The sequence below is a fragment of the Brachyhypopomus gauderio genome, unplaced genomic scaffold, assembly GCF_052324685.1.
Source record: "Brachyhypopomus gauderio isolate BG-103 unplaced genomic scaffold, BGAUD_0.2 sc93, whole genome shotgun sequence".
NCBI classification, from domain to species: Eukaryota; Metazoa; Chordata; class Actinopteri; order Gymnotiformes; family Hypopomidae; genus Brachyhypopomus; species Brachyhypopomus gauderio.
In genome coordinates this window covers 736,854-751,493 of record NW_027506914.1, presented here as the reverse complement: position 1 = coordinate 751,493, position 14,640 = coordinate 736,854, and positions in this window count along the sequence as shown.

The window sequence follows — 14,640 nt, the reverse complement described above, 5'->3', positions numbered from 1 at the left end:
TCCTTCAGTCTTCATGTGTTCATTAAAAAAGTAACAACACATAAGACATGTGGAGCACGCGCACTGAGCGCTTTAAAGTTTTACCGTGTAACTAAGATACATCCAAGCTATGGTGCAGATGCGTCTGTCTTTTTCGTTGTGGTCGCAGAGAACTGTTGATAACCGAAGGCTTCAAAGGACACCTACATCAGGTGTGTCCTACCAATGAAGAGCGCACTGTAGGCTGTAGACCGTGGAGCCCCATGAGCCGAGGCAGACACGACGGGGCGACCACGTGGGAGGAGTCTAGGCAAATGTAATCATGCATGCAACTGTTATAGAAGTAAACTGTAAGCTGTTTGCATGCATCAAATTTATATCACAGATTTTTTTAAAAGTTGTGCCTTTGTATAAAAATATATGAAACAGTAATTAATACTTGACTTAACGCTTGACTGAAAAAGAGTTGTCAGTCCCGCTATAAACATAAATGTCCATAACTAATATTTCCTGTATACCAATTATCAAGACATTATTGTATAATTTATGCAATTATAAAATATGTGCACACCATTCCATTTGATTAGAAAAGAGAAACATATCCATGTGGATTCAAACGCCATCCACGCCTCAAAAGCCGCACCCACAATTATTCACGTCAACACAGTAATATCGTTTTCATATGCTATGTCTAGCACCATTATTATGGAAACGGAAGCAGGACAAACAACATGGGCTAGGTCTGTCAGAAGCTATTCGTTTGACAGCATTTTAATTTTCCATAACGGCAAAGTAATGAAGACGAAGTACCAGGAAACTCACGAAGGATTACCAGCAAAAAAGATGGAGAAGAAATGAAAGCCATTTATTTCTGATGGCTGTTTTAAGTAAGTTCTGGTGGCATTTAGAATCACGTGTTTATAAAGCTGCAAAAACAAATAACCATGTAGTAATTTTATGATGCTTTATTTGAATAAATAAATCTTCAATAGGGTTATACCTATTGGACATGCTATGCAGCGATCCTTCCTAATATAGCCATGAGCTGCTGAAGAATACAGCATGAAGCAGGATGAAGCAGACCTCCCATTAACTGAGAGAAAACCTTGCCCAAAAGATATCAACTGTTTACTTAACAACTCACTTGAGGTTTGTGAATTGCGCTGTAATTTACTATAGCTCCACAATATATTTGAGGTTAATAGCATCTTAAATCTGAATGAAACTTTATATCCCAGATGCAGCGCAGCTGAGCTGAGTTTAAATTTGTTTTGTATAAGTGGGCCACGCACACCTCTTCTGCCACGTGTTCTGTTTGCTGATTACCGCCGCCCGTCTAAAGCAGAATTCTGCTGCAGCTGGTGCTGACGTCCCCAGAATCCGCCCCATTCTCGGGATGTCAGCACCAGCTGGCGGGAGGGGAAGAAGAGAGGGACGTCAACTCACCTGGTGAAAGGCCCTCACCTGGTGAAAGGCCCTCACCTGGTGAAAGGCCCTCACCTGGTGAAAGGCCCTCACCTGGTGAAAGGCCCTCACCTGGTGGGTGGATTTTTCAGACTTCAGGAAGTGTTTCGCTAATGGCACTGCAGGCCACCCGACACCTTCTCCCTCACGCCTACTTTACTGTCACCATGTCCGCCAGTGTGCAGACCAAAGGCTGTGGCTATCGGGGGAGTAAAACTATTGTCAGACGATCAATTGACCAATGTCACGATGTCACAGGAGTTCTGACGGTTGCTCAGTGTCCAGACTTAAGCGGAGAAATCGATGCCTGAACACTCACAGGTGTAGCGATGAGGAACAGTACTATGAGAAACTGCAGAAGATCATTCTGGCCACAATGCGTGCTCATTTATACATTATTTAAATGTCTCCTACGCAGAAACAACCCAACAGTCATTTGTTTCCTTCCAGCCCATGTGGCTTCTGCTCAGAATGAGGCACACTTCATTTTTGCCATGTAAATATTTCAGTGGGTCCTTTCTGAGTGATCAGTGTAAAGAGTTTACTCCAACAGAACTAAAGCCAGTTGTCGGTTCACACGCAGGTACATGAATCAACACTGTTGCTTCATTCATACACCTGTTTACAGGCACCAGAGCTCAACCTTTCGCACGCCATCACTCACGGCAACCTTCCCCGCATCACCGCTCTGCACGCCGGAAGGTCGAACTATCCAGAAAACATGCTCAGACTCCTTCGACTCAAACCAGTGCCCAGTCACCCAGGTCTCTGCCATCTTGGCTCAGCAGCAAACAGGAAGTACACGTGTAGCCCAAATCGGCTCCTGCGGTCACCTGGCAACTGTTGTTCTGTATCTGCAGCGCTGGAGAAGCAGATGGAGCAGTCCCACCATGACGAGCTCCAACGCTCCCGAGCTCCAACGCTCCCGTCTGGCACTAGCACGCACGCTGTCGTTAGCACTCGTTACGGCGCTGGCATATGCGGAAAGCGCCTAATAATAGCCAACGTATTTGATTTGAAAGGCTGTGGCCTGTTGCTCGCGGCCTGACAGAGCACGTCGGCACGGATTAGAGAGTGTTTGCTCTGTGTGATAAGAGGGAGGATCGTGTTATCTGATCAAAATGAAAACTAAAGGAAAAGTAGCAATTATTTATTTTAATTAAAGTACTGAGGTATTAACGTTTTTCCCCTCGTATTGTGAATGAGCCACCTGCCGGAGAAAGAGAGAGGAACGGCGCGGGAAGACGTCACACTTTGATTCTCATTTGGAAGGGAATCGATATGTGTCTGCTTGGGAAACAATGGTGCTGATTAGACAGCCATAGGTCTGAATCATCACTATGAAGAGTGTGCTCTTCATAAATGTCTTGGTGTAAATCCAATCTATTATTACGAGCCACTGTGAATTTTGCCAGTCATTCTGTCTCAGCGACAGGGCTCTCAACTGAATGCCAGTTGTGATATGCCATTAAATATTTAACAGCTTTTTGACAGAATAAATAGTGTTTACCTTACAATTACTGATTAAGAGAAAGCCAGCTGTGTAAACTATATTTAATCGAGCTTCTATTTTCCAGATCAATTAATTAATTGCTTACATGCTAGAATTGGGAAAGCAATGATCATTCTTCACTGTTTTAGACACCGAATGACGGTTTCACACAGTGAAAGTTGAACAGATTGCTGAATGCCCCTAACCTTAGCTCACTATCAGTGGACATGTTTGGCTTTAGTGGCGGCACAAAGGAAAATGAGTTATCACCGAATACTTCAAGTGGTTTTTGGCGGTTTGTGTCTTTCCTCCATTACGCAGTCCGGTCATATGTGCGGTGACCTACTTAACAGACTGAGACAACAACCTGCACATCAAATATGGAGAGACAGGAAGAGATGGTGAGAGAGAGAGAGAGAGAGAGAGAGAGAGAGAGAATATCCTACACATTCCCAATATCACATAATCACTGAATATTTACTGTCATTTATTGCTGAAGATTTATAACTTTAGGTTCAAAATAAAATGTTGAGTAATACTAATAAAACATTAAGATATTCACCACTTTGTGTTCTTTTATTCAGATATTTTTATTTATTAGTTTAAATATTTAGTCAAAGTGTATAAAGTGTATGGATTAGAGCTGCATTTAAGAACCTTCCTCCAGTATGTCCTCAGTGAAGTACATACCTGATCTTCATAACATCTGTTTATACATGAGTCTTACTGTTTGCTTTCTTGTTTGCCTTCAACCCTCGCGGTGAGGTATTTTCCTCACTGTGGGGTATGTTGCTCACTGTGGGGTCTTTTCCTAATTGTGTCTTTATCGGATTAATTTCCTATTAATATGTTAAACACCCCAGTATTGATTCTGGCCACAAGTCAGGATGGCAAATATTTTTCCGTGTTAAGACACACAGTGATATTTGCTTATTTACAATCTTAATCTCCAACATCTTCATTTTCATGTATTCACTATAGCTAATCCATCCAAGGTAACACAGAGAGGAAAAAAGCTTGAAAATGCTGTTTGTAACACTAATGAGTAAATTGATCCCATCATGTTGAGGGATATCTGAAACATTCTGATGTCTGCACCTCGTGTTGGCAGTAAACCCACTTGCTGAACATCTCACCATCTTTTAGATCTGTGGTAGTTAACAGAGGTGTCAATTCCAGGTTCAGAAAGTAAAAGTCCTCACCAGGATTTTTCTCAAGCTTGCTAGATTTTCTAATTAGTGCAATTCAGGTAACATTAGTGGAATCAACACAATCCAGGAAGCCTGAGCAAAATCCTGGTGAGGACTTTTACTTGTTTCTGAACCTGGAATTGACACCTCTGGTAGTTAAATGTTGCAGTTTTGATTCCTCGTGTTCCTCACCTGAATTACCACAAAGCTAAGAGTCATGCTTTAAGAGCTATAAGCTATATGTCAATCTGACACAAAGTGTGTGTTGTGAACTAGTGTGTGTCAGGAGCGAGTGTGTCTTGAACGAGTGTGTGGCATGAACTAGTGTGTGCTGTGAGTGAGTGTGTGTCGTAAACTAGTGTGTGCTGTGAGTGAGTGTGTGTCGTGAACTAGTGTGTGCTGTGAGTGAGTGTGTGTCGTGAAGTAGTGTGTGCCGTGAGCGAGTTTGTGTCATGAACGAGTGTGTGTCGTGAACTAGTGTGTGTTGTGAGTGAGTGTATGCCATGAACGAGTGTGTGGCGTAAACGAGTGTGTGTCGTGAACTAGTGTGTGTCGTGAGTGAGTGTGTGTCGTGAACTAGTGTGTGCTGTGAGTGAGTGTGTGGTGTGAACGAGTGTGTGTCGTAAGCGAGTGTGTGTCGTGAGCGAGTGTGTGTTGTGAGCGAGTGTGTGTTGTGAGCGAGTGTGTGTCGTGAGCGAGTATGTGTTGTGAGCGAGTGTGTGTCGTGAATGAGTGTATGTCATGAATGAGTGTGTGTCGTGAGCGAGTGTGTTGTGAGCAAGTGTGTGTCGTGAACCAGTGTGTCGTGAGCGTGTGTGTCGTGATCAAGTGTGTGTCATGATCTAGTGTGTGCCATGAGCGAGTGTGTGTCATGAACGAGTGTGTGTCGTGAGTGAGTGTGTGTCGTGAGTGTCTGTCATGAACTAGTGTGTGTTGTGAGCGAGTGTGTGTTGTGAACTAGTGTGTGCCGTGAGTGTCTGTCATGAACTAGTGTGTGCCGTGAGTGAGTGTGTGTCATACATGTATAACATTTATTACACAGAAGGTGCAAAACATGAGGGTTTAAATACTCACATTAATGAGGGGAGCACAAGTGACAGATGAAGCAAGCAAACACACGGCAGATTAACAAGAAGTTGCAGCAGTAACAAAAATACCAGACCACTGCAGACAGGTGAACCAGGGGCCGATCCGTGGTGCACCAGACCACTGCAGACAGGTAAACCAGGGGCCGAGCCGTGGTGCACCAGACCACTGCAGACAGGTAAACCAGGGGCCGAGCCGTGGTGCACCAGACCACTGCAGACAGGTGAACCAGGGGGCGATCCGTGGTGCACCAGACCACTGCAGACAGGTGAACCAGGGGGCCGATCCATGGTGCACCAGACCACTGCAGACAGGTGAACCAGGGGGCCAAGCCGTGGTGCACCAGACCACTGCAGACAGGTGAACCAGGGGGCGATCCGTGGTGCACCAGACCACTGCAGACAGGTGAACCGGGGGCCGATCCGTGGTGCACCAGACCACTGCAGACAGGTGAATCAGGGGGCCGATCCGTGGTGCACCAGACCACTACAGACAGGTGAACCAGGGGGCCGAGCCGTGGTGCACCAGACCACTGCAGACAGATGAACCAGGGGGCCGAGCCGTGGTGCACCAGACCACTGCAGACAGGTGAACCAGGGGCCGATCCGTGGTGCACCAGACCACTGCAGACAGGTGAAACAGGTGATCCGTGACAGAGAAGTACAGTGGAAACTTGTAGGTTCTATTACTTCTGATCCTCCACCACCTGGTACTGTAACTGGAGTTATAAACATGGGAAGATCAATCATCATGTTCTCCTTTTGCAGCGGGGTTTAAATGACCAGTGCTGTAAAAGACGTTTGCATGATGGGTTTTATGCAAAAACTCCTCTGGTTAAAAGATTGCCTTGGTACATTAATTTAAAAGGCAATTATTTTCCGAAATCATGTAGAACATTTAACTCCAGCTGATGGTAATGCTAATACTTTGTAATAGTGCATAATTAATAACAGCTTAGTAATGATCTTGTAGTATGTTATTGATTACTAATAATAGAATAATTGTTTCATAGGCATAAATACATCTGCCAGTTTGAATGATTTTGGCTCCTTGTGCGACTTGGCAGTGTGTGGCGAATGGTGGGGGTTTGGTCGTTTTGCCAGCAGTGTACACCACTGAGCCACAATCAGATGATGAGAAACAGAAATACTTTCTGTTTCCTTTTAGACTTCATAGTTTCTCCTCAAAAAAAACAAAAACCACTTAACCAACTTTTCTTTGTCTGCAGTTTCTGCTGCTCCTCTTTTGTTGCTGCTTCGTTTGAGGCAAGAGCCGTAAACAAGAGCAGCACTACCTCAACCTGAACCTCATTCAATCAGCATCTGAGTTTAAACGTTACCTAGCTACAACCAATTAAAAACATGTTTACTTACATGTACCAGCAAGAATCTTAATGTTTTTGTGATATTTCCAACATACAGGGGCTGGCCACGCAACACCAGAAAGGTTCTAAATTGAGATTTTTTTCTTTAGTGAGTGTAGTTTTATCTCTCATTTATTCAAAGGTTACTTGACATAATAAGGAACACTTTATGGACCATTCTTCTGTCACCCATCTGTGCTGAAGACGTAGAGCACAACCTCCAGCTCACATGAAACAGACATTAGGAACAGAGGTGGGTGAACGCTGTGAATCTTCATCTAGTTAAATCATTATTTAATGTGCAAAATCCAAATACTTTCATGGGTAACTTATTGTCAAGGGCTAGAAAATCTACTGGCGAATGTATTTTTCTTCCAATTAAAGTAAAAACATAAAATATCTTTAAATTACTGTGACACAATTCATTGTTCAGTCCTGAACTGACACTCTGACCAAACACCCTGTGACACACTTATATAATATAAACTAATATATAATATAATATAATATAATATAATATAATATAATATAATATAATATAATCATCTGCTGCTTGATTAACTGAGCTCGTGTAATGAAGAACAGAAACAAGGATGCTTTGGTTGCCATGGCAGTGTTACCTGTGTACATGCCACCATTCTATTTTTTAAAGAAAAGGAAGAGATATAAAAGGTAAAGAGAGGAGTGTCTGCACTGCCTTCCGCATTCAGCGGTGATATAGACGTAATCGGCGCCCCCTCCAGGCAGGTGCGGGGCCAGTGTTCGTCAGAGATACAGGCTTCCTGGTGTCCTGCACACATTCTGAACAATGACTGTGCGTCCAGGCACCCGGGGGACCCACAAAGTGTGCGACTCTCAAATGTGAAAACAACCTGGTTGCTTCTGTGGAAGAAATAAGATCCTGTTAGGTGTGATTCAGAGAGGGTGTGTGACGGGTTGAGTCTTCCCTCCACGCCCAGTCAGGCTTACGGGGATCAACTCTGAACGAGTCAAAATGGTTTGTTATGCTTTTAAACCGTTACAACTTTTCCACACCTTTGGCTATTCCTCTGTGAATGAAGACATCCTTTATGAGGATGTGAAAAACTCAAGGGTGGGGGAGAGACGATACAGGGGGTTAGGAAGGAGACTGACAGACCTTCAATGTCGGCTACTGAAAGGCAGCAAACAGGGGCTTTTATTTCTTTCTGTCTTTCTTAGTTCTTTCTGTCTTTCTTAGTCTTTTCTGGTGCAGGTTGATGACTTTGTACAGATTTCTGACCCCAAGACAACAGGAGTAAATACACAGGGCCCCGGTGAGACTACGTAGACAAATGAGGCAGGGATACTATAAAGGATTCAGGTAACTGCAGTGTGTAGCGGTTTCTGTGGTTAATACAAGCTACACTATTCAGGCTCTGTAGTCATGCAGATGAAAAGCAGGTTCAGAGGTCATGCCACACAGAATTATGGGATTGGCCCTGAGTGTCATGGTTGACCTTACATGCTGTACCAAAGATCCACAAGTCCCAGAGTTAAGACAACATTGCCTTTCTGTCAGTGCACAGCCACACAGACGCTCCTAGGGTTAGCTCCTAGCATTAGCTCCTAGCATTAGCTCCTAGCGTTAGCTTCTAGGGTTAGCTCCTAGAAGCTATTTCCAACACAACAGTGTCGCTCTTAGTTCCAGTGCTACCCTTAGTTTTTTGTCGGTGTGTGAAGTGTGCTGCCAATTAAACAAGATTGGTAATCACCCCTGTTCATTTGAGAGGAAGTAAAATGATATGCACTTGTATTACAAGTGAATTAAATTCAGTGGGGAGAAATATAAACACATGGGTGTTATGTAACACCTCTAAAGGTGTCAGCAAGTTGATGTGATGAGAATGATTAGGAATTCTCTCTCCCCCTCTCTCTCTCCCTCTCTCTATTCCTCTTTCTCTCCCTCTCCCGCTCTCTCTCCCCCCTTTCTCTTTCTTTCCCGCTCTCTCCCCCTCTCCCTCCCTTGCTCTTTCTCCCCCTTTCTGCCTCTCTCGCTCTCTCCCTCTCTCTCCCCCTCTCTCCCTCCCTCACTCTCTCCCCTTGCTCTGTCCCCCTCTCCCTCTCTCTCCCTCTTTCTCCCCCTCTCTCTCTCCCTCTCTCTCTCCCTCTCTCTCTTTTTCAGAATAATTGTGTGACCTTTTCATCCGTGATGTCTTTGAAAGGACAGCTGCCTGGCCCCAAATCACATGGCGAGGTGAGCAATAGTGGCTGACACCAGGGCTTTGAACACCCCCGGAGGTGCGGGTACTCAGGCCAAACCAAAATGCTGTGGTTACACCTGCTGTCAAGCCAAATGCCGCACAGTCTGCCCATTACACTGCTGCTAATACTTAAGCAGGCCTGGTCCTGCTAGACCTGGTCCTGCTAGACCTGGTCCTGCTAGTCCTGGTCCTAGACCTGGTCCTGCTAGTCCTGGTCCTGCTAGTCCTGGTCCTGCTTCACACACACACTCCCACCCTAGCAGAAGAACCACCATGTGGCATTTGGCTTCCGGTCAGCCCACACACAGTACGGCTTGGGCAATGGGCAAAGTGTGGTGGTAATGGGCCGCCAGACATTTTAAACAGCTTCTAAAAAATGTGCAAGAGTTCAAGCAGTGTTAATTATCATTGACTTGGTGATTTAATCTTTATTCACCATAAATACAGGACAACTGTAATGCATGATTGATATGAATGACATTCAGGTATATGCTTGATAAAATGTTAATGCAATTCATCTAAGAACAAGTATTGAAATGTAATTCATTCCTGAGAGTTCCACGTCAGCAAAATATGCTACCGTTACTATGGATGAATGAAGTTTACATTTTTAACATACACTCTCATTCAGAGGAACTTACAAAAGTTTATTATATGTCTATTCAGAAAAATATACATAACCAGTAAAAACGAGCCCAAAAATACCTTTAATCTCAAATACTTTCAGAACCAGAAGCCAGTGCTCATACTTAAATTGACAAATAAGATACCACGCAATGCTGTAAAATACGAGGTTATTCCAGCGCTACATCTAGACACAGCAGTTCAAGTGCTGTAAAAGCTGCTCGCTTGGTTAAAATGAATAAATGTACATGAGGGGCAGAAATGTGTGTGAGGCTCCACATAAGTGATCCATGCTAGCTTTAATGCATCAGGCGTATCAGGAGCATTAGAGCGTGTTTGGAGTTAAGCATCCTATCACAAACTGATCCCGGATGCTGAGCAAACCTAAAATTTAACCGACACCTTAAGTAAGTCTTTCTCCAAAGAGCTAGAGACATCCAACAGGCATTTTACAAAGGATTGTACTTAACGTATTTCTTCTCTCTCACAGAAAGAAATCTATACACTGCGGCCACACATGAAAAGCCATGTTTTAGTGGCTGACCCAGAGGGCCACTTAGTCCTATTAATGCATTAATACCTGTTTTCCACCATCCTGTTTTTCATGTATCTATTAAGCTCATTAGCATCACTGTTCTGTGCAACATGCACGCTGGTAAATTAAGTGTCTGCAAACAAATCGGTATATCAGTTATCACATTATTCAAACAATATCTGAGGACCTATTAGGAACTCTAATTACAAACGAAACTCCTACAGTTTCAGCCGTTACTGTCAGAGTCTCCTGAATTTTGAGTCCCTCAGTCTTGACAGAAGCTTAACCAGGATGGCCTGTCTTTGCAAGTGTGCTCCTGCATCTGTGAAATTATTCACCAACACATCTGGGATTATTAACCCAGACTTATGGACACCAGGAATATCTAGTCCCTAACAAACTCGACACACAAGCACAAAGTGCTATGAACGTCTTCATCAGTTTGCCCTGCCCTCATTGACTAAACACACCATGCCAGTGAGAACAGAAGGAGAAGAAGGGGTTTCTGGGTAGAGCTATGATTATTTCTGGGTAGAGCTGCAATGGTTTCTGGGTAGAGCGACGATGTTCTGCAGTTCTTCCTGCCTTTCTCGATAATCCTGCCTCAGTCGCTAGCTGTTGCAAACACCGCACAGCTAATACGAGACATCTCTGTGGGATTTGCATTTGCAAATAAACAACACAAGCCGTAAGCCCCTCGTGAAGAAACCAGGGGAAGAAAGAGGTGGTCAGGCCAGGGCATTCACACCGTCACTCGTTTATATTATATCTGCACTTCTCAGTGAAAATGTAATGGACATAAGAATCAACAGGTTTTGATGTACGTTTCTGTCTTAACCACCCTGCAAATTACACAAATGCATAAAAATGTTAAAATGATAGTGCCATAGAACAGCTGTAGTACAACTATCTCTAGTGGCCAATCACAGCTCTGTTCCTGACTAATCCTGCCATTTAACCCCAGGATCTGACCCCCCCTCCAAACCACTGAAGCTTAGCCAGACCACCGAAGATTAAACGTGCGGACGCCCAGGTGAGCGATTCCAGCTGCGGGCCTGATTCTGTCGGCTTCACTGACCAAGCAGAAGGTTCTGTTAGGAGGAGCCAGGAGGAGCCTGTAGTGGTGGAAGAGGAGGAGGCTGGCATCAGTGACCACATGCTCGCTGCTGTCAGTCCATCGGGAGAATAACTTCAATTGTGCTGCAGTGTGTGTAAAGTCTCCTGCATGCTGACTTGTTAATGTCACATGCATTATGAAGCTGACCAAGACCTGATTAAGGTACACTGTCAGCAATTAAGATGATATTAGCACATTGAACACAAATTTATATCAGCCACATACATTATTTAGTGCACAGCCATATTATACAGGCCTTGAAACACTCAATTCAAGCCAAGAAGCATATCTCTCCAGAGCTGAAGACTTGTGAGACAAAGTTAATAGCCCAGCAAAAAGTTAGCCTCATTTCTATTTTAAGTAGCGCTCAATTACTGGTGTGGAAATTAAAGCATTGCTTTGTCAGGCCAGTCAAATAGAAGTCCTAATTTAATCATTTATCTTTAATCAGGGAGCACAGAAGCGGTGTGGGTGGGACTTCGACAAGATATAACATGGGGTGAAGCACAGGGGTCAGGCAGGAGCTGATTACCCACACTCCTCTGCTCCTCACAGTAGCGCCGAGCGAGATGAGAGCAGCTCGCGTGTCACACATCCAGAGCTATTACTGCAGACAGACAGCAGCTACCAAGAGGAGCACCTCCCTCAAACCAAGAAAATACGCCCGGCGTGTCAGACGCAGACATGTGAAATTGCTCTTCGGATGCAGGAGCCGCTGTCCTTCCTGAAATGTCAGTGTTTTCTGAGAAAAACCATGTATTTCTACCTATCAGCATGATCACAGAACACGAGAGCGAGTCAGGAAAGAGAAAGAGACAGAGCAAGAGACAACAAGACTGGAGGGGATGAAGAGAGCGAGAGAGTGAGTCCTTGTTGAAAGCAATAACATCTGGCAACAGGAAAGTAGAATATGGCCATGTTTCTCCTCTCGTAAAGAGCACAAGCTAACAGCTTTCTGAGGTAATTAAGAACCAAAACCTCTCAGGAGGTAACTAAGCAACCACGTTTGCTCTCTGCTGATTATTTTTGTCCCACAGACTGTGGAGAAGTCCAAAAGTTGGATAGTTACTGTAATGACCATGTTTTCACTGTTATACCCCATAGAGAGGACGTTTTATTTTCAATTAGGCAATTCAGGCTAAGGATTCTTCCTAGAGAACACAAGGGTAGTGCGATTAGGATGACGAACACAAGCATTCATTCTCAGATCAACGGCAGTGTCTCACAGAGCAGCAATCCTGGTACTAATGCTGTCTGTCATAATGCTGTCTCTTATAATGCTGCGTCTCATAATGCTGTCTCTCCTAATGCTGTCTCTCATAATGCTGTCTCTCCTAATGCTGTCTCTCATAATGCTGTCTCTTATAATGCTGCGTCTCATAATGCTGTCTCTCCTAATGCTGTCTCTCCTAATGCTGTCTCTCATAATGCTGTCTCTCCTAATGCTGTTTCTCATAATGCTGCCTCTCATAATGTTGTCTCTCCTAATGCTGTCTCTCATAATGCTGTCTCTCCTAATGCTGTTTCTCATAATGCTGTCTCTCATAATGCTGTCTTTCATAATGCTGTCTCTCCTAATGTTGTCTCTCCTAATGCTGTCTCTCATAATGCTGTCTCTCATAATGCTGTCTCTCTTAATGTTGTCTCTCCTAATGCTGTTTCTCATAATGTTGCCTCTCCTAATGTTGTCTCTCCTAATGCTGTCTTTCATAATGCTGTCTCTTATAATGCTGCGTCTCATAATGCTGTCTCTCCTAATGCTGTCTCTCATAATGCTGTCTCTTATAATGCTGCGTCTCATAATGCTGTCTCTCCTAATGCTGTCTCTCATAATGATGTCTCTTATAATGCTGCGTCTCATAATGCTGTTTCTCATAATGTTGTCTCTCATAATGTTGTCTCTCATAATGCTGTCTCTCCTAATGCTGTTTCTCATAATGCTGTCTCTCCTAATGTTGTCTCTCCTAATGCTGTCTCTCATAATGCTGTCTCTCATAATGCTGTCTCTCTTAATGTTGTCTCTCCTAATGCTGTTTCTCATAATGTTGCCTCTCCTAATGTTGTCTCTGCTAATGCTGTCTTTCATAATGCTGTCTCTCCTAATGATGTCTCTCATAATGCTGTCTCTCTTAATGTCTCTCATAATGTTGTCTCTCATAATGATGTCTCTCCTAATGCTGTATCTCCTAATGTCTCTCTTAATGTTGTCTCTCCTAATGCTGTCTCACGTAATGCTGTCTCTCCTAATGTCTCTATTATGTTGTCTCTCATAATGTTGTCTCTCCCAATGTCTCTCATAATGCTGTCTCTCCTAATGTTGTCTCTCATAATGCTGTCTCTCTTAATGTTGTCTTTCATGATGTTGTCTCTTGTAATGCTGTCTCTCATAATGCAGGATCATCTGAGGGTGAAAAACACAATAATTCTGTGTCCCTTGTGGAACCAATAAATCCTGTTTTTCATACATATTTTTTGTACATACACTAGAGGTGAAAATAGCATAATAGAGAATATGAAAAATAAATAAACAAATAAATAAAAACAATGCCGAGAAGATCAGAATTAGTGACACGTGGAGAGGAACAACAGGCTTTGTGTCAGACTGCACGTCAACGTCGTTGTTGCCCTAGTTACAAAAACTCAGTGGTGCGTGTTTGAAAATGTCTTCTAACATAAGCCCATCCATGAAATGCAAAAGGCTGGGGAATTTGAGTTCTCAAATGTTCAGAGTGTTTTGTGTTTTGCAATGTTTTGTCTGTTCACACAAATGTTTATGACATTCTTTTGTTTCACCTATAATTGTCAGTGCTAGTGTTGTGTCTTGTTGTTGTGTACTTCAGATCATATTCATGCATCTATGTTGTTTATCTATAATACCAGGTGATTGATCTTTTATATGAATTTTATCTGAATATGAATCTTTTATGTTGCTGAAATAATACAATTCAAAATCCATAAAAGCAGACAAACTATGGAAATGACAATCACTTTAATAATAATTCAAAAATCATTTAAATAGTAAAACTAAAAAAAAAACATCAATGGTGTATGTGTGTGTGTGTGTGGGGTGTGTGTGTGTGTGTGTGTGTGTGTGTGTGTGTGTGTGTGTGTTGTAATTTGTACAAAATTCAGAAGTGGCAGACCCACACCATGAACAGCAAAACTAATATCACTGTTAGCTAATTACAAGAACAAGCTGTTCTGGAAGCACTTAGCATTTTAATGAAGCTTCTAATCACATCAGTATTGTTCGTATTTATTCTAACCTCTGTAGCCTGTCAAACGTTTCCATTCTGCGAACATTTCCTACGTTAAAAAACACCCTCTATTCCGTGAGTTTTAACCACTGCTACTGTACGATAAAGATGTCATATCACACAGATTTACTCTGTGACACCCCTAGAGGTGTGAAAGAGTGATTCATTTTAATCATTGCATCACGACAAGTGTTTCTTTTCTCAGTATGTGACATGAGACACAAATGTATCAGGGAGTCAGGGAGACCGCACATCACCACCACCACCATCACCATCACCACCAGCACCATCACCACCAGCACCACCACCAC